Source organism: Hylobates moloch, unplaced genomic scaffold (genome assembly GCF_009828535.3).
Source record: "Hylobates moloch isolate HMO894 unplaced genomic scaffold, HMol_V3 SCAFFOLD_14, whole genome shotgun sequence".
Classification (NCBI taxonomy): Eukaryota; Metazoa; Chordata; class Mammalia; order Primates; family Hylobatidae; genus Hylobates; species Hylobates moloch.
In genome coordinates, this window is record NW_026652289.1 from 30286780 (window position 1) to 30306596 (window position 19817).

A 19817-nucleotide genomic window follows, 5' to 3' on the forward strand; every position below is an offset into this window, starting at 1 on the left:
CACATAGACTATACATGTTCACGTATATTCCATAACTTTGGAGTCAGGGAAAGTGCTTGGCTAATATGAACATAAAGATTTGTCTACTTTTAATTTTAATAGAATAGAGGGAACATGATAAAGCAAATTAAACCATAAAGTTCTTCAACATCAGTAAGTTTCACACAGCTGCAGGGATAACTTGAGGAAAGGACATGTTCAGCCAGATGGCCTGTGCTGGCCTCCTTCCCATTCCTGCGAAAGATATGTTATTCACTCCCAGGGTAGCTCAGGGAAGGAGCTGATTATGGAATTAAAACAACCAGTGTCCAATTAACCCCTGTTTTGGTCAACGTTTCCTACACAGTTTGGATAATTGGCATACTTTAGTTTCATCAAGGGAGGCAGTTGGTTTATTGGTTAGTGCAGGCCCCTCGGAATAAGAAATACGAAATTCTGTTGTTGGTTCTGCCCCTACAAACTGTAAGTATGACCTTGTACATCTTATTTATCTCTGTGCTATTAGCTTTCCCCATATGAAATTCAGAGCCAAATGTTGCTCTTTGACCACACGTGAGGTAAAGGCACCATAGGAAAAGTGAGAAAAAAGAGCGTTTGCAGAGTTCTTCAGGACCATGGATTAAAATGTGCAGTTTGTCTTACATAATGTTACTGCAGTATCTTAGGGGTGGTGTGATTACAGGGAACAGAAGCCCCTCAACAAAGCTCAGGAGGACTTGTTAGAGGCATGCAGCAAACTCTTCAGGAACCCAGTGACAGGAGTACTTTGCCGCTCCTGAAGCTGGAAAGCCATTCATTCAGCACCTCCCTGCTGTCCCTTCCCTCTCCTCTCCTCATTTTGCCTCCCTCATCTCTGCTTCTCTCTATGTGCTTACTTCAATCTTTTCTCTCAGAATACTGACTCCTCTAGGCACTAATCTGAAATGTGGCCTCATGAAGTCCACTCCAAAATGAAGCTTTCTGTCTCTCTCTGAATTCCAGATGTCAAGAGAGGAAATGATTGGTCCATTAGTTAGGTTCCCAGTGTTGTTCCATTCTCCTGAGGTCTGTGGTTTGGGAACCGGTTCTTAAGAAAAAGGTTTAGGTAAGGAAGAAATTATATGCATCTTTTGTATATGAAATTACTTTTTGCTTTAAGTAAACCTGTCACACAAAATTATAAGTGAAAGAATTAATTACCTAGATTATTAAATTATTTTACAGAGCCAAATGCTTTTTCTTTTTAGTTTTTCAGGATATATATAATCTATCTATATTATCTATCTATCTATCTATCTATCTAAAGACAAAAGACAATCCTAACCCTCAAGGAGCTATATTTATATAGGGTGACTAGTAAGTCAAAAAAAAATTTTGTTTGAGAAAATTCTCTGGGCTGAAGCTTTGTCTGTGAATAATAAAACAATTAACATTCATTGAGTGCTTAGAAAATGTGAGATACTATACTAAGTGTTTTACATGTGCCTTTTATTTAATACAACAGTTTTATAAGGTAGATACTATTATTATTCCTCTTTTACAGCTGAAAAAACTGAGCCTCAAAACAGTTAAGTAAATCGACCAAAGTGATCCACTACTGAATAGCAGAGTCAGGAATCCAGAGACTGTTCTTTTCACCACAATGCTTTGTGGCCTTCCTAATAAAGCAAGAGACTGACAGTGGCAGAGACAAGATTTTAGAGTGGGAAAAGTAATCCAGAATTCTCAGAGTGCTGCATAAATTTTGCTTTACGAAAAGTTTTCAAATCCACATTTGTTGCAGTCTGTGGCAATTGAATATGATAGGAAAGACCATGTTCCAGAGGACCTTGATGTGGTTTTGGATCAGGCACTTACTGGAAAATTAACCAACTACTCAGTTGTTCCGAGCTTTAGTGCCTTGGTAACATGGGAATGAGGATAAATAATGTATTAACCAACCCCATGAGGAGAATCAAAGACAACTCTATCCCAGTATTTCATTTGAGGAAGGGTGAGTATGGCTTAAAGCCCTGTGATAAAGCAGGGCTTTTCAAATGTATAATACACTTTGTAGGAATCAACGGTCAGTGGCAAGAGCTCCCAGGAGGTTTTATACACTGTTTTGGCCAGTCAAGAATTTGTGAAGAATTGCATCTCTGCAGCACCCACCACAGACTGGCCTCAGGAACATTTGTCTTCCTTTGTTTGCCCTTTGCTAAGCCCCTGTCAACAATGGGTTTTAACTATCTTATCTTGGCCTTAACAAGGTGATAGACCTGGTCAGTGGAACCTGGCAGCAGTTTTCTAATGTTTGAAAGGTAACTGATGGATTAGCCTTGTTTTCTGTGTCCCCAAAAAGACCAATAGTCAGACTAAAACTCAACAGATTATAGCTCAGTGCAAGGCAGAATTTCATACTGTTGGAGTTATGCAAGGAACTCTTACTGAGCGGCGACTCTGCGGCTAGGCTATGTGAGCATTACCACATTTGTTCAGCACAGGGGCTCTATGAAACAGCTATTAGTGCTTTTGCACATTTAATAATGATAAACTTTCCAGAGTAGCCAACTTTCCCAAGATCAAAGAGTTGGTAAGTGGTAGAGCCAGAAGAAGTTGAACCCAGAGCCATCTGTCTCCAAAAGACCACCTTGGAAGACAGTTCATGGTCACTAGAGGTTTTTAGAAATAAACTAGATAACCAGAGGTAGCAAATGGGTTATAAAGGGGATTAAGCATCAGATAGGATGATTGATTAGGCAGATGACTTTTCAACTGCCTCCCAACCTTTAAATTATGATTCTGTCATGTTTGGAGAATTACTTTACATGCCATGCTATTATGAAAACAATAGCCAGTGGCAAGACTATTAGAGGAAAATAGATTTAACCTCATAAAAATTAGCTGCTCTTCCAATTGGATACAAGTTCTTTAAATTTGTGTAATCTGGTATTATGAAGGATAAGATGTTTGTAAGTTTAGTTTAAGTCATTAGTTCAAATGAATAAAATATATGCCAAAAATCTCCGTTTTTCTAATTATAGACAAGGAAATTTGATTTGATGTATCATATATTTAAAGCAAATACCTAAACAATTGCCTAAATAAAAGAGTGTCTTACTATGCATTTTAGAACACTGGGTTTCTAAATCTTATCCATTCACAGCAAAGTGAGATCTTTTCTGGACCCACATGACTTTTTAGCCTTCTCAGACCTGAGAAATGTTATTAAGGTTTAATACTATGCCACAAGGCAAGAATGGATCTGAAGCTCTTTGAAAGAGGTCAGAGGAGTGATTTTCTTGATTTTATGTTTCTGCTAATGGCAGCATGCTAATATGGTAAAAAGTCGAAAGCCATGGCAATGACATGTGGAGTCATCTTGCATCGGTATTCAAGACTTACTTGGGTAATGGTTGTTTTTGTTGAATTGGTTTTTAGTTTTTCAGGTTCCAGTTATTTAAAAGGGAATTTCACTACTTTTACGTATCATAATTAATCACTTTATGTTAAGATACTGTTTTTATTTAGCCATATTCATTGAACATTCATACTTGAAGCTCTTCAACAAATACAGATTGAAATTAAAAAGATCATTCCAAGAATAGCTTTGACCAATTTGATTTAATCTTTATCACACATTTAAAGGGTGCAAATTCTTTGGCATACAATTATTATCTGCTTCAATGATTGATTTTTAAAATGGGCACAGAGAAATAGTTTCTTAATTGTGGTTGATACTGTAAAAAAAACAATAAATAAAAAGGCTTTCTTACATAAAGGCTTACTTTGCCTATTTCATTTTAACTGTTTTTTTTAGAATGAATGGTTTTAGAGACTAAATCTTTTGATGTGATACTTCGTTTCTTAATATCTCCATCAAAAGAAAATGTAACAAAGTAGTATTTTAATGTTAACTGGGTTTTCATCTTTATCTAGGGGAGGTAATTTGAAAAGGAAAAATGATGAAAAGCTTGATGGAACTGGTATTTTGAAGCGTATACTCATTCTTGATATAACCTAAATCCATACCAGATCTTACTAACCTTGACATGGGAAACAGCAACTAAAGGAAACCAAATTAGTATGATCAGTTCTTTATAAACAAGTGGTAAAATAAAGATATCTTACAAAAACTTTAAAACACTCTAAAAATATGTATATTTTTAAAATGCTTTTCCAGGCATGGTGGCTCACGCTGGTAATTCCAGCACTTTGGGGGGCCGAGGCGGGTGGATCACTTGAGGTCAGGAGTTCAGAACCAGCCTGGGCAACATAGCGAAACCCCGTGTCTACTAAAAATACAAAAATTAGCCGAGCATGGTGGCACAGGCCTGTAGTCCCAGCTACTTGGGAAGCTGAGGCAGGAGAATTGCTTGAACCCAGGAGGCAGAGGTTACAATGAGCCGAGATCACACCACTGCACTCCAGCCTGAGTGGCAGAGGGGAGACTCTGTCTCATAGGTAGGTAGGTAGGTAGGTAGATAGATAGATAGATAGATAGATAGATAGATAGATAGATAGCTTAAATCTTGTGGGTTTTCTACCATAATATTAGTCACGCATGTTTTCTAAACTCACAGACCTCTCTTTAGGATAAAATACTTTATTATTCTTCAATTTTGTGCCTTTTTTGTTAATTTATATTCCAGGGAAAAAGATATATTGGATCTGAAACCATCATTTTAAATAACATTGTCATATCATTTTAATTCTCCTGTTCCCATAGAATTATGACAGCCCACTCCTTATTTTGCAGACCAAGGCTCCAAAAGGTTTACTTGCTGTTTACAGCATGTTCTACTAGGAATGCTGCCTCTGCTAGGTGTTAAGATGTAAAGATGAAAAAGACATAATTCTTGCCCATAAGGAGTTTATACTCTCATGGGGAGCCAGGCCTTAACAAACCAAAACACAGGCATACCTCAGAGATATTGCAGGTTCAGTTCCAGACACTGCAGTGAAATGAATACCTCAGTAAAGCAAGCACATTTTTTTGTTTTTCAGTCCATATAAAAGTTATGTTTACACTATACTGTAGTCTGTTAAGGGTGCCATAGCATTATGTCTAAAAATAATGTGCATACCTTAACTTAAAAATACCTTACAGCTAAAAAAATACTAACGATCCTCTGAACCTTCAGAGAGCTGTAATCTTTCTTCTGGTGGAGGCCTTGGCTCCATGTTGATGGCTGCCGAACAATCGGGGTGGCTGCTGAAGGTTGGGGTCTCTGTAATGATTTCTTAAAATAAGACAGCAATGAAGTTCGCCACGTTGACTGACATCCTTTCATGGAATATTTGTAGCATGTGTTGCTGTTTGATGATAGCATTTTACCCACAGGAGAACTTCTTTCAAAAAGAGAGTCAGTCCTCTCAAACCTGCCACTGATTTATCTACTAAGTTTATATTTACAGAATATTCTAAATCCTTTGTCGTTTTTGCAACAGTGTTCACAGCCTCTTCACCAGGAGTAGATTCCATCTCAAGAAACTGCTTTCTTTACACATGTGTAAGAAGCAACTCCTCAGGCTGGGTGTAGTGGCTCATGCCTGTAATCCCTGCACTTTGGGAGGCTGATGTGGGAGGATCACTTGAGCTCAGGAGTTTAAAAAAAAAAAACAGCAGCAACTCCTCATTCATTTATGTTTTATTATGAGGTTACAGAAATTTACCCCACATCTTTAGGCTCACTTTTTCTACCACATCTGCAGTTACTTCTTCCACCGAAGTCTTGAATTCCTCAAAGTCATCCATGAAGTTGCAAATGTTGATATTTGACCTCCCCTCATGAATCATGAATGTTTGACATCTAGAATGGTGAATCCTTTTCAGAAGCTTTTCAGTTGACTTTGCCCAGATCCAATCAGAGGAATCGCTTTTGATGACAGCTAAAGCCTTAGAAAATGTTTTTCCAATAAGACATGAAGTCAAAATTACTCTTTGATCCATGAGCTGCAGAATGGGTGTTGTGTTAGCAGGTGTAAAAACAACATTAATCTCCTTATACGACTGCATCAGAGCTCTTAGTGTACAGGTACATGGCCTGTAATATTTTGAAAGGAATCTTTGCTTTTGTCCAGTAGGTCCCAACAGTGGGCTTAAAATATTCAGCAAATCATGGTGTAAACAGATGTGCTTTCCTCCAGGCTTTGTTGTTCCATTTATGTAGCAAAGGCAGAGTAGATTTATTGTCATTTTTAAGGGTTTAGGATTTTTGGAATGGTATATGAGCATTGGCTTCAACCTCAAGTTCCAGCTTCATCAGCCTTTACCAAGAGAGTCAGTCTTTCCTTTGAAGCTTTGAAGCCAGATATTGACCTCTCTCTAGCTGTGAAATTTCTAGATGGCATCTTCCAATTTAAGGCTGTTTTGTCTCCATTGAAAATCTGTTTAGTGTAACCACCTTCATCATTTATTTCACTCAGCTAGATCTTCTGGCTTTTCTTGCTGAGCTTTTCTGTCAGCATTTGCTGCTTCCCTTTGCAGTGTTTTATTGTTTTCTCCCTTAAATCGTATGAACCACCTCTGCTGCTTCCTCACCTCTCTCAGTCTTCATAGAATTGACGAGAGTTAGGGCCTTGCTCTGGGTTAGGCTTTGGTTTAAGGGAATGTTATAGCTGGTTTGATCTTAAATCCAGACCACAAAAACTTTCTGTATGTCAGCAAAAAGGTTGTTTTGTTTTCTTATCATTCATGTGTTCACTGGAGTGACATTTTTAATTTCCTACAATAATTGTGTTTTTTTTTTTTGCATTTGCAATTTGGTTAACTGGTGCAAGAGGCTGAGCTTTTGGCCTGTCTTGGCTTTCAGTATCCTTCCTCACTAAGCTTAATCATTTCTAGCTTTTGATTTAAAGTGTGAGACATGCAAAACACACAGAGGCCATTGTAGGGTTATTAATTGATCTAATTTCAGTATTGTTGTGTCTCAGGCAATAAAAAGGACTGAGGAGAGGGAGAGAGATGGGAACAGCTAAGTGGTGGAGCAATCAGAACATACATATTTATTAAGTATGCTGTAATATGAGCACAGTTCATGGAACCACAAAACAATTACAGTAGTAACACCAAAGATCACACATCACCATAGCAGATAGAATAATAATGAAAAAGCTTGAAATATTGTGAGAAATACCTAAATGAGACATAGAGCTACAGTGGGCACATGCTGTTGGAAAAGTGGTACTAATAGACTTCCTCGACGGGATTGCCACAAATCCTTAGATTGTAAAAGAAAAAAACAAAAAACACACAATAACTGCAAAGTACAATGAAGCAAAGCACAATAAAATGATGTGTGACTGTACAGTTTTTGTAAGCAAGATGATTGAAAGATCTACTGAGTGCTATGGAGTCACAGAGAGGAAAAACGACCCTCAGGCTATGGAGTTCAGTGAAGGCTGCCTAAAGAGAGGATGAGTTGCCAGCTGAGACTTACAGAATGAAAGAGATGTCCTAGTTGTTTAGCTTGACTGTAAACCAGTGGGGCTTATTACAGTATTCTCTATGCATTTTTAAGTCTGATGTATTTTTCCTCAAAAGATGAGGATGGTAAGGATGATATAGGGGGACGGGCACTAAGCAGAAGGTTCTTTATTCTTCTTACTGCCCTGTTTCTCCCCTGCTGTCTTATTTATAACCTCTTGTTTAATGACAAGAATTTCTGTAGAACAAATTATATATTTTATATAAATGTGATAATTGAAAGCAAGGTGAAGACCAAAACACAAGCAAAATATAAACAGTGGGAAATTCCGATGTAAAGATTTAAGTAATTTAAGCGTTGAATGAACTAGGACCGGGCACCGTGGCTCATGCCTGTAATCTCAACACTTTGGGAGGCCAAGGCAGGAGGATCTCTTGAGCCCGGGAGCTTGAGACCACCCTGGGCAATACAGTAAAACCCGTCCCTACAAAAATCAAAAATTAGTCAGGCATGGTGGTGTGTGCCTGTGGTCCCAGCTGCTCAGGATGCTGAGGTAGGAGGATCGCTTGATCCTGGGGAGGCGGAGGTTGTGCTGAGCCGAGATCGCGCTGCTGCATTCCAACCTGGGTGACAGAGCAAGACTCTGTCTCAAAAAAAAAAAAAAAAGTCAAATGAACTACTAAATAGTGAAGAGATCAATATAGTATATATGTGCCGTTCCACACATCATCATTCTATCTCGACAAAAAGCAACAGAAAAATGATGAGAGATTTTCATTAAAGATTTTAGTTTTCAGTGTTAAAGTGAGTTAATTTTATTAAATGATACTAATAGTAGGAAGTAAGTAGTTGTTTTTAATGTTCTTTATTGTTAAGAGAAAAGTTGTTCAGAAATATTTTTGGTCCAATAATTGAAATCAAAAAAGCCCTGACCCATGTTCCCTAGAGCGCTAAAATGCCTCTGTCTCCTCAGCACACCGGAGTCATCCTCTAAAGCCTCCTGACTCTCCCCAACCTGGATCTGTATCTGACTATGAGTGGCAGGTGCCATGCCAAGGAGCATGTGTCACTATCCCTGCTGCACAGACAGAATGTGCCCTAAACCTGGCCAACAGCAGAACTGGTTCTCAGATTAGCATTTTCTGGCTATTGTTCCTGAGATTGGTACTTCAAACACTTGGTTTTATGGATAGATGGGCAAATAAGAGATCAGGGTAAAGCACGCACCGCAATTTCTTCAATAAAAATAAAACCATTTAAAGTAAGTAAGTAGCCTGCTGATGGTGTGCTAGTAGCTTCATTTTCCGAGTTGACAGGCATACTTTAATGTTACCTGTGAAAATTTAAAGACAGAACTTCTGCAGGGGTACATTGTGTATATAGTATTTTTGGTTTTGATTCCTTAATCCTGTAGGATGGGACCTAGTCAGATTTATTGACTCCTCTTTACAGGTATCACCACCATGTCTGGGTGCTCGTGGATTGTGTCTGTAGTGATATTTCTCTTCCACAGCTTGACTGGAAACTTCTCTCTAGATATCTTTGTGTTTTGGGCCTGTAGTGACTAGAGTGATGTCATATATGTCATTTCAATAGTATTTAATTTGATAATTTGACATAATTTTTCTTTCTTTTTGAAAAACTAGCAATCTTTCTAGGATAGTAAATTTTGGGTTATTTTCATGCAAAGGTATTTAATTTATCAAAAATATGAAAAACCACTAATTGAGAACATTTACATGTACATATAGCATAAGTAATTTGCAAATTGTATAAAGCTACAGCAGGTGTTACTTGATTTAGCAAGGAAAGCTTTTATAGTGTAAATTTACCCCAACAGCTTTATGCATCCTTCAAAATGATTTCTTGACCAGAATGCTTCAGTAAGAACGTTGATCACATAACTCTTGGTTTCATAAATGTAACTTAAAATAAATTTAACATCTTGTTTAAACAGCTAAAACAAAAGGCATGATTTTGTTAGATAATTGCATATTATGTATATATTTATTTTTTTTATTTATTTTTATTTTATTTTTATTTATTTATTTTTTTGATACGGAGTCTCACTCTGTCACCCAGCTGGAATGCAATGGTGTGATCTTGGCTCACTGCAACCTCCGCCTCCCAGGTTCAAGCGATTCTCGTGCTTCAGCCTCCTGAGTAGCTGGGATTACAGTTTCATACCACTGTGTCCAGCTAATTTTTGTATTTTTAGTAGAGAAAGGATTTCACCATGTTGACCAGGCTGGTCTTGAACTCCTCCCGCCTCAGCCTCCCAGAGTGCTGGGATTACAGGTTAAGCCACCACATCTGGCCTGCACTAATATATTTAATAATATATTCCTTTAAGAATCACTTTTTTTTGTCATTGTTGATAACTGAAGTTTCTTTTGATCCTTGTGATTTGAAAATTGTTGTGGAAGACTATGGATACATTATGAAACTTCTTTTGTTGAAGCAGTGACTTAGAAGTTAAATCTGTGTTTTTGGGAAGAAGTGACCCAAGACATTGCAGAACATACTACTAATTTCAGTTTCAGATGGGTCAAAAGCTTGGAACTGTGAGAGAGCATTATCTATTCAGAGAACTGCAAGTTAAGTTAATTTTAAAATTGTCACATGGCAATGATCAGTTATAACAAGCAAACAAATAAAAGTGCAGGCATATATATACATGCACACAAACACATAAAAATTCACAATTCTGGCCGGGTGCAGTGGCTCACGCCTGTAATCCCAGCACTTTGGGAGGCCAAGGCAGGTGGATCACGAGGTCAGGAGTTCAAGACAAGCCTGGCCAAGAAGGTAAAACCCCATCTCTACTGAAAAAAAAAACACATACTGGTTTCTTCTCTTATTCCTGATCCAATACAATATATTTAACAGAACATACTTTATAATAAGAAGTGCACGAAGATCTTGACTTCAAAAATGGGGAACATTTTTTAAACAGAGTGTACTCTGTGGGTAAGTGCAGAGTGTCTAAGTGTACTGAAAACCCTAGGAGCTTTGATCAAAAGCCAGCTGGTTACATCAGTTCTGTTGGTAATCTTTCTTGCTGTTCTGTGACCTTGACCTTGTGCTTGTGTCTGTATGACAAATCTATTTTAGGGATGGGGAAACCATAGTTGAGTTTAATAGGATTGATGCTTCCATCTCAAAGGATATCCCTGTGTATATACTATAAACACTCAAGCAATTCCAGAAGAAGAAAGATCCATCTTCCATTACATTTCTTATTTTGATAGAGATTGGAAAATATTATGCTCTTGAAAACTGATAGAAAGCACCAGTTACTCCAAAGAGCTGTTGAGAAAGGTGAGAAGCAAACTCTCTCTGTTAATTTTCTATTTACACTCTTTTCTTATACTTATGTGCTGCCAAAATAATTTGTTAATGATTATTTTGTGTTCATTAAGAAAAACTATTGTTTCTTTGATAACCGTAGAAGGTAGTGAATAGACATTAGTACTAATCATAAATAGGTATGTACTGGATGTCATATAATAATTTTCTGGAGCTTTAAAAATTTTAGGTAAAATTAACTTTATTTAACAATTTTCCAGTGTCAGTATTTTCAAGACAGACTGCAGCACAGCATCCAGAAATGTATTGTATTTTTGAGATAGAAATTGTTTGGCAGTTTAGCTCTTTCTCTAGCTCCTTTGTCTAGATCTTTGATTTTTAACTTAAAATCTCCAACTTTTTCATCTTAATTTTGTCTAAAAATTAAATGTTTTCAAGATTAACTATAGAGGCAGTGTAAAATGAATAGCAAATTTATTGAATCCGATTCATACACCTAGGCCTTCTGAGGAGAATTCAGAACAAAGAAACCCTTCTTTATTTTGCCGTATCAATTATGGGGCATTTCTTTCTGTCACCAGAACAGTTATTTCATCTGTCTCTTGTATTTGTGTCATCAAAGATCCTAAATCTTTGTTATTATCCTCCATTTTATTCAGTATATAGCTGTTATGAGATAAGCAAAAGTTGCAATTTGAATATAAGCTCATATTTAGCTTTTAAATAAATATCTGTTTGCAATTCTGTGACCCTACAGAAGAAAGTTGTGAACATAGATAACGTTTAGGGCATTAGGTGGGTTGGGTGTGTGGCTATTTCCAAACCATTTCCTTCCCCCAGAATTTATTGAAAAGACAATAAAACATACCGGTCGGGGCTATTTCCACAACTCTATGACAGCATATCATCTTTCTCGTTAAAATCCTTGTCATTTTCATCAGCTATAATTTGACAAATTACTTGGAGTCATAGGAATAAAATTTTAGATTTAGAGAGGTCCTCATATACATGTGTCCTTGCGTTGAATGCTTGAGTTAGTCAAGCAGGAGTGTCTCCTACTGAGTGTTTTTTAGTTGGGAATGTGAATGACACTATTTTACTCCTATGGAAGCAGCTGACGAGCAAGTTAAAGCCGATGGACCTAGAAGTTAGGAGCAAATTTGGCCTTGGGCCAAAAAATTAAGTCCTTCAGGTTGCAGTGGAGAGCAGCCTGGGCAGCTGTTTTCGTCACCGGTGTCTCTGGCATTCATGCCACCTGTCTCTGAGGAGTATCTGCACCTAAAATGAGAACCCCCGGGAGAGAGCAAGAACTCCTCAGTTCTCATTTCAAATGTTGAGGCCCTCAGTTGAGCAAAATGTATTTAGATAATTATTTTTGGCACCTGTTAAATTGTACGACCACACATCTACCTTTTCATAAAGATAATACTTCAAAGAAAATTATTATCTTGGAATTCAGATTCCCTTAAAAGACATATATTTTGATTCCTTTTTTTCAAGTAATTAGAAATATATTTTAAGAAATGAAACTTCAAGCATATTCTTTTATTGTCTTATTATTCCCTGCTGTGAAATGTCAACACTTGAAAGTTTCTTTTATTCCTTTTTAAATGTTTTTTTCCAATGACTTTTTATCTTTTAGTTTATAATAGAGGATTCACTGTTGTCTTCTTAAATGAAACTTCGGGACCCATACCTAAAATGTTACTTTTCCTTTCTTTTTATGTGAAATTATGTGTTGGGTTTTACGTATTTTAACTTTTCATTGGCCCTTGGTTTGGAAAGCTACTTTCATCCCTTCGGATAAAATGTTTGGAGTTACATCTCTCTGGTAAATTGTTTTTGGCTTACTGTTTCACATTCAGCTTTTAAAACTTCCTTTCAAAGCCTTGTTTTGGAGAACAACGAGAGTTCTCTGAATACTTGGATCTGTATTTTTTATAAATAAAAGAGTCAATAATTAGGACTTTGGAATCTTCTTAGTATGTACTTAGATATTTTTCTTCTAATATTTAATGAAACATATTAATGTTTTTCTTACCATTTGTATAAAAATACCCCTGAAATTATCCACAGTGGAATATAGATAATATTATTGTCCTTTAGGAGTTATTCTTGAATGACATAATTAAGTAGCCCTTTGATTACTTACGCATTTTGAGGAACCAGGCAAAGCCAAGTGTCCTAATGGTCAAAGCTGCATTGTAGAAATCCTTTTAAATTCAGTACTCAAATAGGTATTACTTGATATTGCGGAACAAATTGGGGGAGATCTCGTGGAAACAATTGGAAGTCATGAGGTAGTCCTTAAATATAATTTAAATGGCATACCAAGTGAACTCGTAGATGTTGAATCATTTAAATGTGTTTTTAATGGAGTATTTAATTCCAAGTAAGATACTGAATCCTTAAAAACAGCTGGAGAAAGACCATTGTCATTATTTCTCTATTCTCAACCATAAATAGTCCTACATGTAAGAATTCTGCCAGATGCATTCTTCATTTATCTAAGTAAAATCTTATCATTTGGATTTTATCATTTTAAAGTGTATAGAAGTTCAGCAAAGTTTCCCTTTGTTTAATAAACCATTTCCAAATAGCAAATGTAAAACATATTGCAATGAAAATAGTTTAACTATTTTAGAGAATCAATATAGCACCCATTTGTGAACTGTTAGTATGCACAGTATTTACCACTGTCTTTTGTTTAAAAAGCTCTAAAAAAATTACCTATCACTTAGTTCTGTACTTTTCAGATACTTATAAAAAAAAGGTAAATGTAGCTCTTTTTAAACTATACTGTGTAATTCAAGCATTTTATTAGATATTTCATTAAACTAGTTTGTGTTGAAACTTAGATCTTTCCCCAAATCAATCTATGCATATGGTGAAGATTCCATGGAATTTTTTCATGGTTTCATTTGATTTTATTACTTTCTAAAATAATTCTTTTTCACCATAATAATTTTTTCCACCACATGATGTAGATCAGTAAAATCTTAACTTTATAAACTTTAAAGGATTTTTATGCTTATAAACAATTTTAAATTAATAAAAAGAAGATTCTGTTTATAATTTTAACATTGTTAAGTAGTTGGACATGAATTTTATTATCATGAAATGCATTAACCTTTGGTATACTATCAGGGTTCTTTGGACTCAGTTTTAGTTTTCAAATGCTTTTTTAAAAAATATATTAAAAAATGTGGTAGGAAGGATAATAGCACTTTTTTTTTAAGTTTTAATGAATGTGTCCTTAATAGACTCAAACATAGTATCTTACTATTACTATGTGTGTCCATTGGAACCTTTTAGAAGTCAAAAGTACATATGGAATCTTAGTAATCTAATTTTTTCTGTGTCTTTAAGTATTTTGGCATTTTACCATTTTGGCAATGAATTCATTATTTATTCCCAACTGTCCTTTAAAAAAAAAAAAGGCTAAAATAATGAAAGTGCCTAGAAGGATGATGCAATACTAAAACAAATCATCACTGTTGCACCATCATTCTATTCCTCCCCTCCCCTCCCCTCTCTGTCTTTCTTTCTCTCTCTCTGCCTCCCTCCCTTCTTTGCTTCCTTCCTTCCTTTTTTTTTTTTTTTTTTTTTTTTAAGAAACAGTGTCTTGTTCTGTCACGCAGGCTAGAATGTGGTGTACAGTAACTCAGTCATAGCTCACTGTAACCTCAAACTCCTGGGCTCAAGTGATCCTCCCACCTCAGCCTTCCAAAGTGCTAGGATTACAGGCTAGCCACTATACCCAGCCCCATCTTCAGTTTTCTTAGAGCCCATTATACTACATTATCTTTCAAGAATGTAAAAAAATAAAAATAAAAAATCTGGAGACACTGTCTCTATAGTCTTTCCCTTTTGTTTTAAGTTTTTATTAAAAGTTGATGATTCAGTATTTTTCCATCTATAATGTCAAAGAGGAAAGTTGACATACGAAGATATTTCACTTAGATAAACCAGAAGATGAATGGAAAAAAACTGATGGTAATACTTTACACGTGAATGATTGTGGTGCTATTGATTATATAAGCAATACCACTAACTGTTGTCTTCAGATACATCCTAGATGAATGTTTCCTTCCTTCTGTCCATCCGTCCTTCCTGTTCCTTCTTTCCACAGGGTCTTGCTCTGTCACCCAGGCTAAAGTGCACAGGTGCTATCATGGCTTACTGCAGCCTTGACTTCCCCAGACTCAGGTGATTCTCCCACCTCAGCCTCCCAAATAGCTGAAACTGCAGGCTCATAACATCACACCCAGCTATTTTTTTTTTTTTTTTTTTTTTTTTGAGACGGAGTCTCGCTCTGTCACCTAAGCTGGAGTGCAGTGGCACAATCTCTGCTCACTGCAAGCTCCGCCTCCCGGTTTCATGCCATTCTCCTGCCTTAGCCTCTCCAAGTAGCTGGGACTACAGGCGCCTGCCACCACGCCCGGCTAATTTTTTTGTATTTTTAGTAGAGACGGGGTTTCACCGTGGTCTCGATCTCCTGACCTCGTGATCCGCCCTCCTCGGCCTCCCAAAGTGCTGGGATTACAAGCGTGAGCCACGGCGCCCAGCCAGCTATTTTTTTTTAATGTTTTTGTAAAGATGGGGTCTCGCCATGTTGCCCAGACTGGTCTCGAACTCCTGGGCTCAAGCATTCATCTTGCCTCAGCCTCTGAAAGTGCTGAAGTTACAGGCATGAGCCACTGTGCCCAGCCCCTGGGTGAATTTTCTCAAACACAGGGATCAATGAGTAACAATATAGTTCAAAAATACAGTTCTCAGGACAAAAAGTAAGTATAGTATTTTCATCCAGTTAGTTATTCATTAGGAAAGACTGCATTGCTAGGTATTCAATACTCAGTGTTTTGTGGCAAAAACTTCAATGGTTCTGTTTTCCTCAAAGGATGTATGACAGTATTCTTTCATCTTTTATGATTTTTGGAACACCAAATTTATTGGAAACTGTTCATAAGTGGACAAATACTTAAGGTGTGTGTTTGATAAAGGAGATTGTAAAGAAAGAGATGATACAGAAATGAAGTAATTGATTGGATTGATCATTGTAATTGCTGTTAATCTAAAAATGAAATATATTGGGCAATTACGAAACAGAAATTGCTGTCATCTTTTCAACATCATTATGAGCTATTAAAATTATCAAAAGTAACACATTTTGAATTCTTCAAGTACAAAAAGAAGACCCAAGAGTCCTTTTAAATACATACTTGAAATCCGGAATCAGTATTTATAAAATATTTCCAGGTTCGTCCATGAAGCTGTTGATGAGCTGTCAGTTTCAAAGCGCCTTGTCCTTTTCAGATGTATACTCCTTCAAAACCAGGAAAACAGGGAATGAAGAATTGAGTTACAGTGTTACGTTTAAATTCTTATAAAAAAAATCAATGAAGTTGTTTTATATCATTTCTTTATTCTTATTGTGTAAATTATTCATGAATTAACTTAAATATTAATAAAATCTCTTTTGGACCCAGATGATAAATGGTGATGACTGTTTTTCTTGGTGTACTGAGGGTTAGAATGAATTTACTAAAATTGTAAAAGAGCCAGGTGTGGTGGTTCATGCCTGTAATCCCAGCACTTTGAGAGGCCAAGGCGGGAGGATCACTTGAGGCTAAGAGTTCAAGATGAGCCTTGGCAACATAGTGAGATCCCCATCTCCACAGGGGAAAAAAAAAAAAAAATCAGCTCTGCGTGGTGGCACACACCTGTATTCCCAACTGCTTGGGAGACTGAGGTGGGAGAATCACTTGAGTCCAGGAGGCTGAGGCTGCAGTGAGCTGTGATTTCACCACTGCAGTCCAGCCTGGGCAATAGAGTGAGAACTTGTCTCAAAAAAAAAAAAAAAAAAAAAATTATGCGAGCTGATTTTCACTTAAGACGGTACTACTGAAATCAAAATTTAGCACTTCTTGGTATCCTAAATGTTATACTAAATTTTTTGTTAAAATTAACCATTTTTTCCTCAAAATTTTATGGAACCACTCTATAAAAATGACAGCCAAGTTGAAACAAACATCACTCAGTTAGCTTTTATTCTGTTATTGTATAGGTTTTACTTTTTTCTTGTGTATATATGCATTTTTAGTGTTCATAAAAGAAATGTTTCTTCACCTTGCAGGTCATATCTACCAACCTAATGTTTAAAGACAGGCTAGTAATATAATCTACTTAGTTTCTAAACTAAGTTTTTCCTTCTGACAGCTCATGAGAGTTGCAGAATTTATGATGTCTTTATTTGTTCTTAGTATTTTTTCCCATTTTTTTTCTTTTTCTGTCCCTTTAGTATTTTTACTTCCTTTGGTTCTTCTCATCCACCATAGGCCAAATTCTAGAAAAGTTCTGTTTTCTTAACTTAGAAGTTATTTAACAAGTATATACCATACAAGTAAAGTCTTTCCCTTACTGTGATGAAAATGTTTAATATCTTTAAATAGACACATGCACAAGCTCTAAGGAAATCACCATCAAAATTAAGGAAATAACAAGCCAGTGGATTCAATATTTTATAAACAATTCCAGTTTCAAAATATACATTAATTGCAATTCTCTGAAGCAAGGGTTCCCAACCCCCAGGCCAAGCCTGTTAGGAACTGGGCCACACAGCAGGCGGTGAGCAGTGGGCCAGCAAGCATTACTGGCCTGAGCTCCGCCTCCTGACACATCGGTGGCAGCATTAGATTCTCATAGAAGTGCGAACCCTATTGTAAACTGCACATGTGAGGGATCTAGGTTGCCCACTGTTTATAAGAATCTAATGCCTGATGATCTGAGGTGGAACATTTTCATCTTGAAACCATCTCCACCCCGCTACTCCATGGAAAAATTATCTTCCATGAAACCAATCCCTGGTGCCAAAAAGGTTGGGGACTGCTGCTCTAAAGAAACCTTATTATTAAATGTGTGTTGATATTTAGGTATTTGTAACTAAATATACTCAAGTATACACCTGGCAACATTCTTAAGTTATATTTCTATAAAACCAGGCAAGAGAACTATGCGTTGGAATTTCGTGAATAAGGTGATTGTCTTTCACTAAAAGAAAATGAGTTAAGCTAATATTGAATAACTTAAAATAACATTTTAACCTTAAAACGTCTATTTATTAGGTAGTGGTCATATTTTACCTTATTCCCTAAATCCATAGGTCCCAACAAGCTGTACTATTTAGTATCGTGCCTCATTTTCTTTTTTTCCCTATATTTCTCAATTATATTCTATACTATAGAAATGAAAAGGCAAAGCTTGGGAAAGGTGAGAAGGATTGTTAGTGATTTCTCCCTCTCTAGTTGTTTAAGAGATAGAAAAGGCAGATATCTAAAGAAATTTGGCTCACTCTGCTCCCTGAAGAGCTTTCAATAGAAGGAGCTAAGTGCATTCAGGCCTTAAGGGGTGTAAGAATTCCTGCTTTCCTACGATAGACACTTCATTTTCTGCTAGAACAGTGGTAGGTGTTGCTGCTGTGTCACCTGAGGCAGCCTCTCCAAGTGACCACAATCTTTGATTTACAGGTTTATCTCATTTAAAAAACAGGTCTCCATAAGAAAATCCTTTTTCTCCACTGCTTCATGTAATTGGTACATTTTATAGGATTTTTTTTCAAAGAAATTAATGAAAAATAACCACCTTGACTTAGAATATTTTGGAAGCAATTATTCATCTTCCTTTTAAATCTATTCTAGATGTGTTACTGGTCCACTTCTCTAGAAGAAAGTGTGACAGCTTAGTGCATACACATAGTGACTTTTATCCATACTATGGTAACCACATTTTCTGAACTAAAAATGTTTGTTTTATAATTTTCATTTAAAAATCTTAATCTTTAGAAGATTTTTCAAATCACATTTAATTTTTTAATTTTTTTGTGCTTGGTGATATTACAGTCATGTGAAAATGTGAAAAGAAATAGCATGGGGAGAAGAGATTTTTATTATTAGAGATATTCTAGAAACTTAAAGGTAGACGTTCACCTTGCCTGGTTCTCTAGATGTTGTCTATCACATCCCTTTTTAAAAATGAACATAATTCACCAATCCTAAGACAGATCTCGAAGCAGATTGAGAGTTCAGTAAGAATGTGTTGTATTGATTTAAATGAAATAAACAATTGAATATTTAGAGTGACCTTTGCCTCGTCATTCCTTTAAGTGATGAACTACAGTGTGTGGTTTCAAATTTGTGATTTGAATTATTTTAGTATCTCGTCTATATATTTTTTGAGAGTGAGAGAATGTGTGTGTTTGAATGTCAAAATCCCTTCCTTCCTACTGGGAATTTGGTCATTGAATAACTTAATGTATCCCAAGATTCAGTTATCTGTTGACTGTGTTGCCCTGTAATAATTATAATTAGCACAGTCCTCAGACCCAAGGAGCTTAATAAAATTATGTGTATATGTCATTTTTGTTCTTGAAGTTAAAAATCGTTTTCATATTTAAGAAATTATTTTCAACCTGAGAAAGCTGATTGCCAAAAATGGATTATTAAGAGATGATTATTCTTAATATCTGTCATCTACTTTCTCTGTGAAGATAGGAAATAAATGGTAGAGAGGTAAATAAATGGTAAAATACAGTGTTAGAGCTCCTTTACAAGGAAACTGGTAATTCCTTTTTAAATCAACTTCCAAATCTGCTTTGTAAATTCAGTCTTTTTAAAGCAATGAATAATACTTTGCAAATTATATCAAGCACAGTAAAAAGTAGAATAGCAATAACAGGAGTAATATGAACTCAAAGATGCTCCTTATTTCATTCTTATTCTTAAATAAAGTATATTTTATGGCTGTTTACAAACCACTTTTCAAATGACTGGTATGATTTTGACTTTCTTGATTCTACCCAAGAACAAAAAGGTTGGCAGTGGTATGGAAAGAAATACAGTGGATTTGCATATCCCATTAAATGGTTGTTAAATGTCTTAATTAGTTGAGAATTAATTGTATATTAGCAGTTGTTATTTTTGTTTTGCTTGTTTGTTTTGAGATGGAGTGTCATTCTGTCACCCAGGCTGGAGTGCAGTGGCTCAATCTCAGCTCACTGCAACCTCCGCCTACCAGGTTCAAGCAATTCTACTGCCTCAGCCTCCTGAGTAGCTGGGACTACCA

The 19817-nt window shown here is 36.2% G+C and overlaps 1 protein-coding gene across 3 annotated transcripts in view; it reads left to right on the forward strand.

Moving 5' to 3' along the window:
- The window catches only part of NRIP1 (nuclear receptor interacting protein 1), a 104091-nt gene that overhangs the window by 74933 nt on the left and 9341 nt on the right, over positions 1-19817 (forward strand). Inside the window, exon 1 of one of the 3 annotated variants that reach the window (XM_032174082.2) lies at positions 10572-10709. The exons of the other annotated variants lie outside the window; for them this stretch is intronic. The gene's annotated coding sequence lies outside the window, so the exon portion shown is untranslated. Of the gene's footprint in view, positions 1-10571; positions 10710-19817 lie in introns of those variants that run through there. 3 annotated transcript variants of the gene reach the window in all.